This window comes from Lissotriton vulgaris, chromosome 7 (genome assembly GCF_964263255.1).
Source record: "Lissotriton vulgaris chromosome 7, aLisVul1.2, whole genome shotgun sequence".
NCBI classification, from domain to species: domain Eukaryota; kingdom Metazoa; phylum Chordata; class Amphibia; order Caudata; family Salamandridae; genus Lissotriton; species Lissotriton vulgaris.
This window is the reverse complement of record NC_141695.1, coordinates 80,787,949-80,804,106: the sequence shown is the minus strand read 5'-3', so window position 1 is coordinate 80,804,106 and position 16,158 is coordinate 80,787,949.

Here is a 16,158-nt window from a genome sequence, read left to right as displayed (position 1 = left end):
ATCGACTGGTGAATTATCTGCATTTCACACACTTGCGACTGTCGAGGGTAGTGCATGATAACATGACCTGAGGAAGCAGTTTCAATTTCTACCATTATGTCTTTATTAGTAAGCATTACAAAACAGGCGGGCAAACGAGGCAGAGGATGAAAACTGTTTGGATGCTTTAGAACATTGATGCAGATGTTTGTCAGAATGTATCATCTCTGTGGTGTAAACAATGCTTTGAAGGCACACATATTACAGAGAAGTGCAAGCAACACCATAAATAACACCGCATGTAGAATTTAAAAAAAACATATCAGCAAGTACCCAATAACAGAATATATACAAACTGTATTTGGTAAAGCAAAACAAATGTGTAAATACTTCCAAGTGCATAATAAAGCAATCACCAGTCCAGCAATATACAAAAATCAATCATGTTTTAAAAAACAATCCAACTTTCTTAAATCATGGTGAAAATACTTTCAAAGAACATGATAAAAAACTAGTCCAGCCGTATGCAAAAATGTAGCCAGGTTAGTCAAACTATTCCCCGTTTGGTGTGTGCATAAAGGCACATATATTTCAAAGCAACTGGTAAAAAATAACAACTACCAATTCCCATTTTGAAGGATCAAATATTTCAAAGTGACTGGCAAAACAGTAACAAGTACAGCAGGCAGCAGCATACAAAAATCAAACCATTTTAGGCAACCAATGCCCTTTTGGTTTGTGCACGAAGGTGCACATATTTCAAAGTGTCTGGTAAAATAATAACAAGATCAGCAAGCAGCATACATTAATCAAACCAATTTAGTCAAACTAATTACCCTTCTGTTTGTGCATGAAGGCAGAAATATTTCAAAGTGCCTGCTAAAACAATAACAATTTAGCAGCATAGACATCAAACACATCCAGTCAAACAATGCCCCTTTTATTTGTGCATAAGGTGCCAGAGCCCACTTTTCTTATGCCTTAAAAAGTCTCAGGATGCCTTTAATGGATGCAATAATCTCCCATCCAATAATGGCAGCTTAAGAGGCAGCAAATATGACCTGGGGAAAGTAAAGGAGGTCTTGGCAAGAGGCAATTCCAAGGATATGGCTAAACAAACATGATACATGGCAGAGCACTTAGAATCAGGCCTGGGCCTTGGCATTGAACAGGAGCTGAGAATTTGATATGCGTGAAAGGACATGTGAGGGAAGATAGCAGCCCATCACGAAATGGTGGGAATGAAAATGGAAGTAACAGAGTGGCCAGAGACAGTCCTGTAGGCAAAGGGGCACCAAAAGCCACACACCTAAATAATTTGAAAAGATGTCTTGCAGCCCCTCACGTTGGTTCGCAACTTGGAAAAGAAAAGGCATGTACATTTTAGTAAGAAGCATCCAAGTCTGCTCAAGCGGCACATGACTTCAAACAAATTGTAGCTAGTTGTAAGCCTGTTTTTAAAATATGTGCACACATTTTTTCCAATATTCTCCATTCCCATAGAACAGCTCTCCGTCTGAGCAAGTCTATATTGAAGTCTTTTAGGATGTTCAGAGTAAAGTTGGAGATGATAACGGGGTTAGTTGTTAAAGGGAAAAGTAAGATTCCGACCACCTTCCTTTCTCTTTTGCTGATGAATGCAATAGAATTTTAGAAGGGAATAAAGCACACTATATTAAGGAGTTGGTTATGCAGAGTGATGGACACATCCTTTTTTTCCACAGAGAGGTTATTGTGAAGATGAATCCCGGATCTTCAAAAATGTTGATGAATATTGCACATTCAGTGAACAATTAACAGCAATACTGGGAGGAGTAAGAGACTGATGTGCCCTCACATTATACACACTGTTGTCAACAAAAAAATATACATTTTAGAGCAACTCGTTATTTTCAACATGGTTGACAACGCCATATTAGCATAGAAGTATGCTTAAAAAAATCAAAGTCAATATTCAACTCCGTGAGTTATCATTCATGGTTCAAAACACGAGAAGTACCATGTAATGGCCAGAGATGGACACACATCTATACTATGGAGATCAACTGGTTGTGGCACTGGGGGTGGCACACCTGTGTCCATTCACGGATTGGCTTTCCCCCTTGCTTCCCCAGTGGCCATTACCACCTTGTCCCACCTCCAAGGTCAGAAATCTGGGAGTTATGTTTGATGACCAGCTCAACTTTATGGCCCATGCCAACAAGGTAGCTTCCACGTCCCATTTTAAACTCAGGATGATTAGGAAAATCCTGCCTTTTCTACCTGACACGGCCGCTAAGACACTGGTCACATCATTGGTTCTTACCTCCCTAGATTATTGCAACGGACTCCTTCTGAATGCACAAAAAAGAGTCACAAAAAAGCTTCAGACGGTACAAAACGCGGCCGCACGCCTGCTATCCAAAAAACCCAAATTCGCTCCCATCTCAAACACTCTGAGAACCTATCTCTGGCTATCTATCCAAAACAGGATAACGTTTAAAGCCATGTGTATAGTCTACAAGGTAATGCAGGATCAGGGGCCTCGTTTCCTAAAAGAGCAATTAAAACCTTACAATCCAGTCAGAACGCTCCGCTCCTCTACACTTAACCTACTAATCACTCCACGTAGTAGGACAGTCACATGGGGCGACCGTCGCTTCCTTGCTGCAGCTTCCAAGATCTGGAATACCCTACCTTACTACGTTAAATCCAGCCCCTCACTCCTACAGTTTAGGAAAAGACTGAAAACGTGGTTATTCGACCAGTAACACAGACATTCAGCCCACTGTACCCACTTCTAAGGAGAGACATTACTGCAGTTTAGCGCTGAGACACCCAAGGGTATTTGGTTGCGCTCTATAAATGCCAGTAATAAATAAATAAATAAATTACCGACCTAAGCCTCAGATAACAAATCAGAGAAGCAAGATAGAAAGTCCCGAGTTGACTGGGGTATTGATACTAGGGGCGCAACTAGATCTGAAGTTCAGGGAGGGCTACCACTCCCAGCCAGGGCTGGCCCTGGCACTGGTCGCGCACGGTGCAACTGTCTTTTCTGGTGCCCCCTCCCCCATTTCCTCCTTCTCCATGAATTCCCTCACTACCACTCACCAACCATGCACCTCATCTCTCTATTGCACCTTTCTGACAAACTTTTAATCTTTTTATAGCGCTACTCATAGTTTACTCACACTCAGTTCTGTGATCTGCATGGTACACATTCTGTGTTGCAGGCACATTAACCCTCTGTGCTTTGTGGGTGGCAGGAGTGCCCATGTGAGTGCACAGTGGCAGAAGTGACAGTAGGGTAAGATGAGTGACTGCAGGGTGAGTGAGATGACCAAATGAATTTGGGTTTGGATGTAAGTGCAGAGTGGAACAAACTAATGCATGGTCAGTGATATGCTTGTTTGAGTGAGATTGCAGATTGAGCTGTGAGGGGGACAGGTGAGTGAAGGGTGAGTAGTGTGCTCATGTGTCTGCAGGGTGAGGTATGGGGTGAGTAGCGCAAGTGCATTGTGAGTGCAGAGTGATCACTGGGAGTGCAGGGTGGGCGGGTGAATGGTGATCAGTGTGAGTGCATTGTGATCGCTGTGAGTACAGGGTGGGCGTAAAATTGAAGGGCAAGAATGTGGTTTGTTGTCTGAATACAAGGTGCATTCCCAGACACTGAAGTAACTCAGCATCTTATTGACGGCGGTGTGGTGTTTCATATCTAAGTCCAACTATTGATTGCTATTAGGGCATCAATAGGGATTGAGGTTGTAAGAAATAAATAATGTGCTTACAGTCTCATGATACGGGTTGCCAGCTCATTATTTTGATGTTCCTGACGGGACATAAATAAGCAGTCACCTAAAACCGAATTTTTAGCACTTATCTGTGCTTACTTTGAACAGTAAATAGAAATCACTTTTAATCGTGTTCCATGGCTGCCTGAATGATCCATAAATGATAACAGAATAGTCACATTACAAATTAATACATACACTTTTATTTATAACCCTATTTATTGTCAATACAAGGTCTTTCCAGGCTCTTTAACGCCTTAACTGCAGTGGAAATTCCGTCGCTGTGCCGGCGTTCTAAAGGGTGGGCGGGGCTGCATCGGCCAACGGTCGTTCGCATCACCAGGGAGGGAGGAAGGTGTTAAACAACACATTGCTGGCATTTTTATTTAGCAAACACTACTTTATATTCCTTTTCATGAAATGCATTCTCAACAGTAATGTGATATGTAATGTCACCTGCGATATCATCAATTATTTTATTTGTGATGTTATCTTTAACATCAAGAATGAGCTGGGGTGAAAATGTAGGAAATTATGAGGTAGAGGCACAATGTGATTTGCCGGGGGCATTGTGGGTAAAGTGTATTGAGGATCACAGAGAAATGCGCTTCAGTGAAGCGCTGGTTGTCATTCCTGAAGGGAACACTATGTGATGTGTCTCACTGGAGGACTGGGTGTTGGGTGTGTAATTTGGGACTGTGCATCAGAAGGGCACTGTGTGTTATACAGACACGGTGCATGCACATGGCTGTGTGTATTACAGAGCAGGCGATGTGCCGGGGGGGGGGGGTAAAAGCTGATGTTCAGTAACAGTTGTTGGTTAAAGTATAACTTCAAAGAGGCCTGAAGATGTACTGTGTCATGCATGAACAACTTATCCGTTCCATTTTTTCTTTCCATTCTGGGATTTGGAGTACTATTCAATTATAAATGAGGGAATGCAAGTACTACAAAATAAAGAAAAATATATATTAGGGCTGGATAATCTTATGGCATGACAACCAGTACTTTGGAATATAAAAAATGACAGTCTTGCTTTCTAATGAATTTGAGAGATTTGTTTTTAGGGTCAGGAATCTAATCATGGCAGAAGATTGTGTTTAATATGGTGTGTTTTATACAGGCACAGATATACACATGAAACATTCTTGGGCACACATTCAAACATGCACAATTCACATACAAGAATGGTTACACACCTGCATAGGCACAAAGGGCCCTATGTTTTGTACGACATCTTTAGACAGTCTTGGTTTTTTGTACAACACTATTTGACATAATGGCACTTTCAACCCTTCGCTTATATTTGTAAAAGAAAACCTAAGCCCCAGAATGCAGTTATTTGTTGCTGGGAAAAGAAGAACTGGCTGAGGGTGTCACATGTGAAATGGCCTTCTTGGTAGAATAGTTTGACAGATATAAAAATAAAAAATACATTCCCTCTCTATTACATTGTAAATAGATTTATTTTTGGTTTGTCGCTTTAAATATTTGCCTTTGTCTTCCATGCCTACAATATGAACAATAAAAGTGTCGAAAGTATTAATTTCCATTATTTTGTTTTACCCTGCTCCTCTCAAACATTTTCAGAAGCTGAGTTTAAAACATAAAGCTTCCTTAGTTCTGTTTCTTTGACCTCCCCCTTTTGGAGAACCTTCCCATTTGTCAACAGGCTTACAGCCCAGGTTTCATTGACCGGGGGCGCGTCTTGATTCACCTTAATCCTCGTCAACCACGGACTTGCCACTGCTTTATTTATATTAGAATAGTAATAATAATAATAATAATAATAATAATAAAGTGGAGTGAACAAAGTATTTTTTTTAGGGGCCACACTCTGACGCAATCAGCAGCCTAGCAAGGAAGTCATGGGCGGGCCCTGGTGCAAGCAAGGAAAATGCCACCTTTTACTGCTGTTGGGTAGTCAAAAACAGCAATTATCATAGTTCAAGGGGCCCCTCAGAGTTATAAGTACCGGTGCCACTGAACCTCCTGCACAGATGGTAGCTGTGCCCTTGGACTCAGCAGAAGGTTGCCTTTCTTCCACTACCCAAACCTTCCTCTCTTTCTTACTCTTGACGTTTTCATTCATGCAATCTTCCTTTTATCACTGTTTTCTATCATTCTCTTCCTTCTTTCTCCCTTTTCTTACAGAATCTCTCTTGCTCCCACTGAGCATGACAAATAATGCATAGCTACCAAGGTTTTTGTAATATTTTCATAATTTCAGTGCTGTTATGAGCGTAGTATTAAATTTTGCTAACGCAGAGGTACTCCCAAACGTCCTGGCCAACATCTTTCCACCTCAACGAAGAAGTGGTTCCATAATCCCCCTTACTCTGAAATTCTTTTATAGTGAGAATCAGATTGCGACCTCCTCTATCTTCCCTAGACCTAGAAGGAATACAAGAGTCACTAACTGGGGAGGGGACACTAGACCCAGATATAACAACGACCGTTTCCATCAGTGGCGTAACGAAACTTGAGGGGGCCCCCCTGCAAAGCACATGGAGGGCCCCCCCCCCCCAGCAGCCAGGCCCACCACCTACCACTTTGCCCCACCACTCAAAAATCTGATATATTTTGATCTAAAACCTCCAACATTTAATGACATGGCGCTATATTGTCTTGCTCAAAGTTTTAATGAGAAAGTGGGAAACACTCAACATATAAACTGTCAAAAGCAGATTATTTAATTAAGGCAGCAATCAGAACAATGCCAAGGAGCGATCCTATTGTCTCAGGAACTGCCTATGGCAGAAGAAGAAAGAACAACTATGAAGGGTCTGAATTCGAATTTACATTAATGGACAATAACTTGAAACTTTGAAAGACAAACCCAAATCTGCAGTTCCATAAAAACTCGACTGACAATATACATGAGAAGTACAGAAGATATAACTCAGTATCCTGTGAAATTCAAGGGAAATCGACTGGTGAATTATCTGCATTTCACACACTTGCGACTGTCGAGGGTAGTGCATGATAACATGACCTGAGGAAGCAGTTTCAATTTCTACCATTATGTCTTTATTAGTAAGCATTACAAAACAGGCGGGCAAACGAGGCAGAGGATGAAAACTGTTTGGATGCTTCAGAACATTGATGCAGATGTTTGTCAGAATGTATCATCTCTGTGGTGTAAACAATGCTTTGAAGGCACACATATTACAGAGAAGTGCAAGCAACACCATAAATAACACCGCATGTAGAATTTAAAAAAAACATATCAGCAAGTACCCAATAACAGAATATATACAAACTGTATTTGGTAAAGCAAAACAAATGTGTAAATACTTCCAAGTGCATAATAAAGCAATCACCAGTCCAGCAATATACAAAAATCAATCATGTTTTAAAAAACAATCCAACTTTCTTAAATCATGGTGAAAATACTTTCAAAGAACATGATAAAAAACTAGTCCAGCCGTATGCAAAAATGTAGCCAGGTTAGTCAAACTATTCCCCGTTTGGTGTGTGCATAAAGGCACATATATTTCAAAGCAACTGGTAAAAAATAACAACTACCAATTCCCATTTTGAAGGATCAAATATTTCAAAGTGACTGGCAAAACAGTAACAAGTACAGCAGGCAGCAGCATACAAAAATCAAACCATTTTAGGCAACCAATGCCCTTTTGGTTTGTGCACGAAGGTGCACATATTTCAAAGTGTCTGGTAAAATAATAACAAGATCAGCAAGCAGCATACATTAATCAAACCAATTTAGTCAAACTAATTACCCTTCTGTTTGTGCATGAAGGCAGAAATATTTCAAAGTGCCTGCTAAAACAATAACAATTTAGCAGCATAGACATCAAACACATCCAGTCAAACAATGCCCCTTTTATTTGTGCATAAGGTGCCAGAGCCCACTTTTCTTATGCCTTAAAAAGTCTCAGGATGCCTTTAATGGATGCAATAATCTCCCATCCAATAATGGCAGCTTAAGAGGCAGCAAATATGACCTGGGGAAAGTAAAGGAGGTCTTGGCAAGAGGCAATTCCAAGGATATGGCTAAACAAACATGATACATGGCAGAGCACTTAGAATCAGGCCTGGGCCTTGGCATGGAACAGGAGCTGAGAATTTGATATGCGTGAAAGGACATGTGAGGGAAGATAGCAGCCCATCACGAAATGGTGGGAATGAAAATGGAAGTAACAGAGTGGCCAGAGACAGTCCTGTAGGCAAAGGGGCACCAAAAGCCACACACCTAAATAATTTGAAAAGATGTCTTGCAGCCCCTCACGTTGGTTCGCAACTTGGAAAAGAAAAGGCATGTACATTTTAGTAAGAAGCATCCAAGTCTGCTCAAGCGGCACATGACTTCAAACAAATAGTAGCTAGTTGTAAGCCTGTTTTTAAAATATGTGCACACATTTTTTCCAATATTCTCCATTCCCATAGAACAGCTCTCCGTCTGAGCAAGTCTATATTGAAGTCTTTTAGGATGTTCAGAGTAAAGTTGGAGATGATAACGGGGTTAGTTGTTAAAGGGAAAAGTAAGATTCCGACCACCTTCCTTTCTCTTTTGCTGATGAATGCAATAGAATTTTAGAAGGGAATAAAGCACACTATATTAAGGAGTTGGTTATGCAGAGTGATGGACACATCCTTTTTTTCCACAGAGAGGTTATTGTGAAGATGAATCCCGGATCTTCAAAAATGTTGATGAATATTGCACATTCAGTGAACAATTAACAGCAATACTGGGAGGAGTAAGAGACTGATGTGCCCTCACATTATACACACTGTTGTCAACAAAAAAATATACATTTTAGAGCAACTCGTTATTTTCAACATGGTTGACAACGCCATATTAGCATAGAAGTATGCTTAAAAAAATCAAAGTCAATATTCAACTCCGTGAGTTATCATTCATGGTTCAAAACACGAGAAGTACCATGTAATGGCCAGAGATGGACACACATCTATACTATGGAGATCAACTGGTTGTGGCACTGGGGGTGGCACACCTGTGTCCATTCACGGATTGGCTTTCCCCCTTGCTTCCCCAGTGGCCATTACCACCTTGTCCCACCTCCAAGGTCAGAAATCTGGGAGTTATGTTTGATGACCAGCTCAACTTTATGGCCCATGCCAACAAGGTAGCTTCCACGTCCCATTTTAAACTCAGGATGATTAGGAAAATCCTGCCTTTTCTACCTGACACGGCCGCTAAGACACTGGTCACATCATTGGTTCTTACCTCCCTAGATTATTGCAACGGACTCCTTCTGAATGCACAAAAAAGAGTCACAAAAAAGCTTCAGACGGTACAAAACGCGGCCGCACGCCTGCTATCCAAAAAACCCAAATTCGCTCCCATCTCAAACACTCTGAGAACCTATCTCTGGCTATCTATCCAAAACAGGATAACGTTTAAAGCCATGTGTATAGTCTACAAGGTAATGCAGGATCAGGGGCCTCGTTTCCTAAAAGAGCAATTAAAACCTTACAATCCAGTCAGAACGCTCCGCTCCTCTACACTTAACCTACTAATCACTCCACGTAGTAGGACAGTCACATGGGGCGACCGTCGCTTCCTTGCTGCAGCTTCCAAGATCTGGAATACCCTACCTTACTACGTTAAATCCAGCCCCTCACTCCTACAGTTTAGGAAAAGACTGAAAACGTGGTTATTCGACCAGTAACACAGACATTCAGCCCACTGTACCCACTTCTAAGGAGAGACATTACTGCAGTTTAGCGCTGAGACACCCAAGGGTATTTGGTTGCGCTCTATAAATGCCAGTAATAAATAAATAAATAAATTACCGACCTAAGCCTCAGATAACAAATCAGAGAAGCAAGATAGAAAGTCCCGAGTTGACTGGGGTATTGATACTAGGGGCGCAACTAGATCTGAAGTTCAGGGAGGGCTACCACTCCCAGCCAGGGCTGGCCCTGGCACTGGTCGCGCACGGTGCAACTGTCTTTTCTGGTGCCCCCTCCCCCATTTCCTCCTTCTCCATGAATTCCCTCACTACCACTCACCAACCATGCACCTCATCTCTCTATTGCACCTTTCTGACAAACTTTTAATCTTTTTATAGCGCTACTCATAGTTTACTCACACTCAGTTCTGTGATCTGCATGGTACACATTCTGTGTTGCAGGCACATTAACCCTCTGTGCTTTGTGGGTGGCAGGAGTGCCCATGTGAGTGCACAGTGGCAGAAGTGACAGTAGGGTAAGATGAGTGACTGCAGGGTGAGTGAGATGACCAAATGAATTTGGGTTTGGATGTAAGTGCAGAGTGGAACAAACTAATGCATGGTCAGTGATATGCTTGTTTGAGTGAGATTACAGATTGAGCTGTGAGGGGGACAGGTGAGTGAAGGGTGAGTAGTGTGCTCATGTGTCTGCAGGGTGAGGTATGGGGTGAGTAGCGCAAGTGCATTGTGAGTGCAGAGTGATCACTGGGAGTGCAGGGTGGGCGGGTGAATGGTGATCAGTGTGAGTGCATTGTGATCGCTGTGAGTACAGGGTGGGCGTAAAATTGAAGGGCAAGAATGTGGTTTGTTGTCTGAATACAAGGTGCATTCCCAGACACTGAAGTAACTCAGCATCTTATTGACGGCGGTGTGGTGTTTCATATCTAAGTCCAACTATTGATTGCTATTAGGGCATCAATAGGGATTGAGGTTGTAAGAAATAAATAATGTGCTTACAGTCTCATGATACGGGTTGCCAGCTCATTATTTTGATGTTCCTGACGGGACATAAATAAGCAGTCACCTAAAACCGAATTTTTAGCACTTATCTGTGCTTACTTTGAACAGTAAATAGAAATCACTTTTAATCGTGTTCCATGGCTGCCTGAATGATCCATAAATGATAACAGAATAGTCACATTACAAATTAATACATACACTTTTATTTATAACCCTATTTATTGTCAATACAAGGTCTTTCCAGGCTCTTTAACGCCTTAACTGCAGTGGAAATTCCGTCGCTGTGCCGGCGTTCTAAAGGGTGGGCGGGGGCTGCATCGGCCAACGGTCGTTCGCATCACCAGGGAGGGAGGAAGGTGTTAAACAACACATTGCTGGCATTTTTATTTAGCAAACACTACTTTATATTCCTTTTCATGAAATGCATTCTCAACAGTAATGTGATATGTAATGTCACCTGCGATATCATCAATTATTTTATTTGTGATGTTATCTTTAACATCAAGAATGAGCTGGGGTGAAAATGTAGGAAATTATGAGGTAGAGGCACAATGTGATTTGCCGGGGGCATTGTGGGTAAAGTGTATTGAGGATCACAGAGAAATGCGCTTCAGTGAAGCGCTGGTTGTCATTCCTGAAGGGAACACTATGTGATGTGTCTCACTGGAGGACTGGGTGTTGGGTGTGTAATTTGGGACTGTGCATCAGAAGGGCACTGTGTGTTATACAGACACGGTGCATGCACATGGCTGTGTGTATTACAGAGCAGGCGATGTGCCGGGGGGGGGGGGTAAAAGCTGATGTTCAGTAACAGTTGTTGGTTAAAGTATAACTTCAAAGAGGCCTGAAGATGTACTGTGTCATGCATGAACAACTCATCCGTTCCATTTTTTCTTTCCATTCTGGGATTTGGAGTACTATTCAATTATAAATGAGGGAATGCAAGTACTACAAAATAAAGAAAAATATATATTAGGGCTGGATAATCTTATGGCATGACAACCAGTACTTTGGAATATAAAAAATGACAGTCTTGCTTTCTAATGAATTTGAGAGATTTGTTTTTAGGGTCAGGAATCTAATCATGGCAGAAGATTGTGTTTAATATGGTGTGTTTTATACAGGCACAGATATACACATGAAACATTCTTGGGCACACATTCAAACATGCACAATTCACATACAAGAATGGTTACACACCTGCATAGGCACAAAGGGCCCTATGTTTTGTACGACATCTTTAGACAGTCTTGGTTTTTTGTACAACACTATTTGACATAATGGCACTTTCAACCCTTCGCTTATATTTGTAAAAGAAAACCTAAGCCCCAGAATGCAGTTATTTGTTGCTGGGAAAAGAAGAACTGGCTGAGGGTGTCACATGTGAAATGGCCTTCTTGGTAGAATAGTTTGACAGATATAAAAATAAAAAATACATTCCCTCTCTATTACATTGTAAATAGATTTATTTTTGGTTTGTCGCTTTAAATATTTGCCTTTGTCTTCCATGCCTACAATATGAACAATAAAAGTGTCGAAAGTATTAATTTCCATTATTTTGTTTTACCCTGCTCCTCTCAAACATTTTCAGAAGCTGAGTTTAAAACATAAAGCTTCCTTAGTTCTGTTTCTTTGACCTCCCCCTTTTGGAGAACCTTCCCATTTGTCAACAGGCTTACAGCCCAGGTTTCATTGACCGGGGGCGCGTCTTGATTCACCTTAATCCTCGTCAACCACGGACTTGCCACTGCTTTATTTATATTAGAATAGTAATAATAATAATAATAATAATAATAATAATAATAATAATAATAATAATAATAATAATAATAATAATAATAATAATAAAGTGGAGTGAACAAAGTATTTTTTTTAGGGGCCACACTCTGACGCAACCAGCAGCCTAGCAAGGAAGTCATGGGCGGGCCCTGGTGCAAGCAAGGAAAATGCCACCTTTTACTGCTGTTGGGTAGTCAAAAACAGCAATTATCATAGTTCAAGGGGCCCCTCAGAGTTTTAAGTACCGGTGCCACTGAACCTCCTGCACAGATGGTAGCTGTGCCCTTGGACTCAGCAGAAGGTTGCCTTTCTTCCACTACCCAAACCTTCCTCTCTTTCTTACTCTTGACGTTTTCATTCATGCAATCTTCCTTTTATCACTGTTTTCTATCATTCTCTTCCTTCTTTCTCCCTTTTCTTACAGAATCTCTCTTGCTCCCACTGAGCATGACAAATAATGCATAGCTACCAAGGTTTTTGTAATATTTTCATAATTTCAGTGCTGTTATGAGCGATATTTCAACGAGTGCAAGCAAAATAAAATAATGAAGACAAGGGAAAAATATAAATATAACAAATTACAACCATTTGCGCAATAAGACACTCTATACTTGCTACTCAGTGCGCCCCTGTTTCCCTCTGTTGCAGGGGGTGCAATGTCTGGCACGCATTAGTGCACTGCGACTAGAGGTGGACATCAGGGAAGTTTCAATGGGGGCTTCTGAAGGCTGTAAAAATGCCGGTAGGCAGCGTTTTTGTGCACCCTCGAGCTGAGAGGCAGGAGGCGTAAAGACATGCATTGACGGACACAGACACAGTAACGTATTTACAGACAATGGGATTTAGATAGACACAGGGGCATAAAGACACAGGCAGACTGCCACTACAACTTATTGCAGAAACAGGGTAGAAAGGCGCAGGGAACTCGCACTAAAATGTAGGGACATATGTTGCAGCTTAGCATCACTCCAGACCTGGCCTTTCTCCCACGTCTGGGACCCGGCCCCAACAGGATATGTGAGGCCCCAACTGCAACAACACACTGATGTCTAGTGTTGCCGAGCTGGCTGACCCAAAAACAGAAGACATATTGATATTGCCAGCCAATGCGTGGCCTGCCTGGCGGTAAAAGCAATCTGGAGAATACCCTCATGACTACTGTGGCCTTTGTTACGTGAGGAAAATGCCGGTCCCCAAAACTGATTTCAAAAGCCCACCACCTGCAGCTGCAACCACACACATGGATAATGCACAAAACTCGACTCACTTACTTCAAATTTGAAAGTCCGTTCCCCAAGTACACGCAGTCAAGCAGTGCCTCCTCTCTGTGTGTGAGCTACAGACCTGATGGGGCCCCTGGAGGTAGGAACACAGGGGCTGCTGCGGGGCCCGAATTACGTTTTAATCCCGACCCCATGATGCACCCTACCCTCCCTCTGAGACTCCTCCACCAACACCGACCTGATGCCTGGCCTGCAGCAACAGTGGCAGCAGGCGCGAATTGGAGACAGGACAAAGCAAAATTAAATTATTACCGGCTGCACAGTCCTTCTAAATCCTCTCCGGGATTCCTCGCCTCCTCCGCGGCCGCGCACACATTTAGTACTTCTTCCATGCACTTGACAATGGTAGCCCCGCCCTAAGAAAGGGAAGACCACGCAGAGGTCACGTCTGCGCGCCATGCACGCACCATTTAATTTACAAAAGAGGTCACAGCGAGGTGCAAGGCCGGGGAGCCTACTGCATATTACGTTAACACCTCACATCCCAGATGAATGTGTGGTGCTTGCTGGCTGCTCGGCCGCAGAGGGGGCCCTGGGGGGCCCCTAGAGCGCAGAGGCCCCCCCGCAATGCGGGGCCTGCGGGGGCCTGTGTTACGCCCCTGGTTTCCATCCTATGATTAGTCTTGGGACAGGGCAATGTAACTTTCCGATTGGGCCAACTGCCAGAACACCTAGGTTAAATAGGCCCATTATAAACAGGTGGGGACCAAGCACCCCGGGATATGATCATAGAGGTCAGGGAAATGGGTTTATAGCCCGGTCGGGAATTGAACAGCTTTCGATGCGTCCAAATACCCCACGACCCATGTGGAACACAACAGCAAGCGGATGGGGTCAGGCGGCCACCCCTTTTGACTGGGGATTTGGAACGGGGAATAGGTATGGAGTCTTATCCAATTTAAATGACTGCAATTGACATATGGAGGACATTAATTCGGTAAAAGATGCTTTAGATCAGCAACTAGACCAGAGCAGTCAACTTATTAATGGCTTAGATCCCAGTGAGTTCATCTTCCAGATAGGGCAAGAAGATCAAGTCACATCAAAACATGAACATCTCCCCACTTTAAATTTGTTTGAGCACTGTGCGAATCAGAGCCTTGCCAGTGATAACCTGCAGAGCCTTTCGAAAGTGGGACCTAATGAAGGGACCCAATTGTCACAAGCAGCTGAAGGGGCACTGGTGCGGTACTCAGAGCCTAAGACACCCACAGATTCTTGCAAGATGATAAGCTGGAACATAGCAGGACTAAATGCCAAACGACAGGATAAGGCATGGTCAAGCTTTGTTTTAGGCCACCATATTATTGCCCTCCAGGAAACCTGGGACACATCCGCCAATCTTTGGTGGGATGGGTTTACCAGTTTTACTAAAGCAGCTGTCCCTAGTCGTATGGGGAGAGCTAAGGGAGGCCTTTTAATTCTGTTCTCCTTAGACCTGAAGGGAAGTTGTAGGCAGATTAGCACCGATTCCCATAACATCTTAATGGTAGAAAGAGTGACTAATAACACTAGCAAGACCATATATATATAAACTTTTACAACTCAGGGAACAGTGACCATAGAGGATGTAACATTGCTAATCTAGATAGCATTTTAAAATTAGCCAGCCAGAATACCAAGTATGACTTAGAGTATATTTTATTAGGCGAATTAAACATTCACCCATGTAACCTAGTCTGCAGGAGAAGTAGCGATGATGAGGACGAAGGACTAAAGGGACCCCACTTTGAACATACTACAGAGGGAGAGGAGTTAGAAGATTTTCTTGCCAACTTCGATTTGCACGAACCAGATGGTGGCCCCAGATTGCCAACCTTCACTGGTGTCCTCCAAGGTACAATAATAGATTATATCTTTGTAACCCAGGGTATTTTAAACCGGGTTATTGCCTATCGTACGGTACAAACACATTTTAGCGATCATAACCCGGTAGTACTTGAAGTGGCTTGGGGAGTTCACATGGGGTTACCCCCAACGATAGCAAGGCCCGTTCACCCCCTGAGGACTTCTGACCAAGGCAGGCGTGTGAAATGGGCAAAGGTGGTCCCGGGAAAATTCTATGCAGAAACGTTTCTAAAGATTAAGGACCAGGTCGAGATTTGTAAAAATCCTTGTGCCCAGGGCCAAGAAATTGTAGAGGCATATGAGGCAATATGTGGGCAGGTGTCACAGGATCTCTTAGCTAAGCCAAAAAAAGGAACCCCAGGAAATAAGCGCTGGTTTGACTCAGCATGTTCTAAAGCCCATAGATTACTGCTGGCAGCCCTTAAAAATACCCCCAGGGAAAAAGATGAGATACCAGACTAAGGAAAACTTATAAGCTAGCCGTAAAAAAACGAAAGGACACCATTAAACATGAAGCGTGGGATAACCTCCTTTCGGCGGCAGTCCTGAAAGATAGTAGGAAATTTTGGGAGATTATTAAACAGCCTTTTTTCTCAGATGACAATAATGAATCCATGGACTGTGTTATCCCTGACGAAAAATGGCTGTCTCATTTTAAAAACGTATACGGGGATACTGACGAAGCAATTAAAGGTGTTCCGTTGGTAACCTTAGCCGCCCGTCCCATCCTTTTCAACCATCAAGAAGTGGAAAAAGCTATCTTGGCTACTACAAAGCATAAGGCACCCGGGCCCGATGGAGTTCCTGCTGACTTTT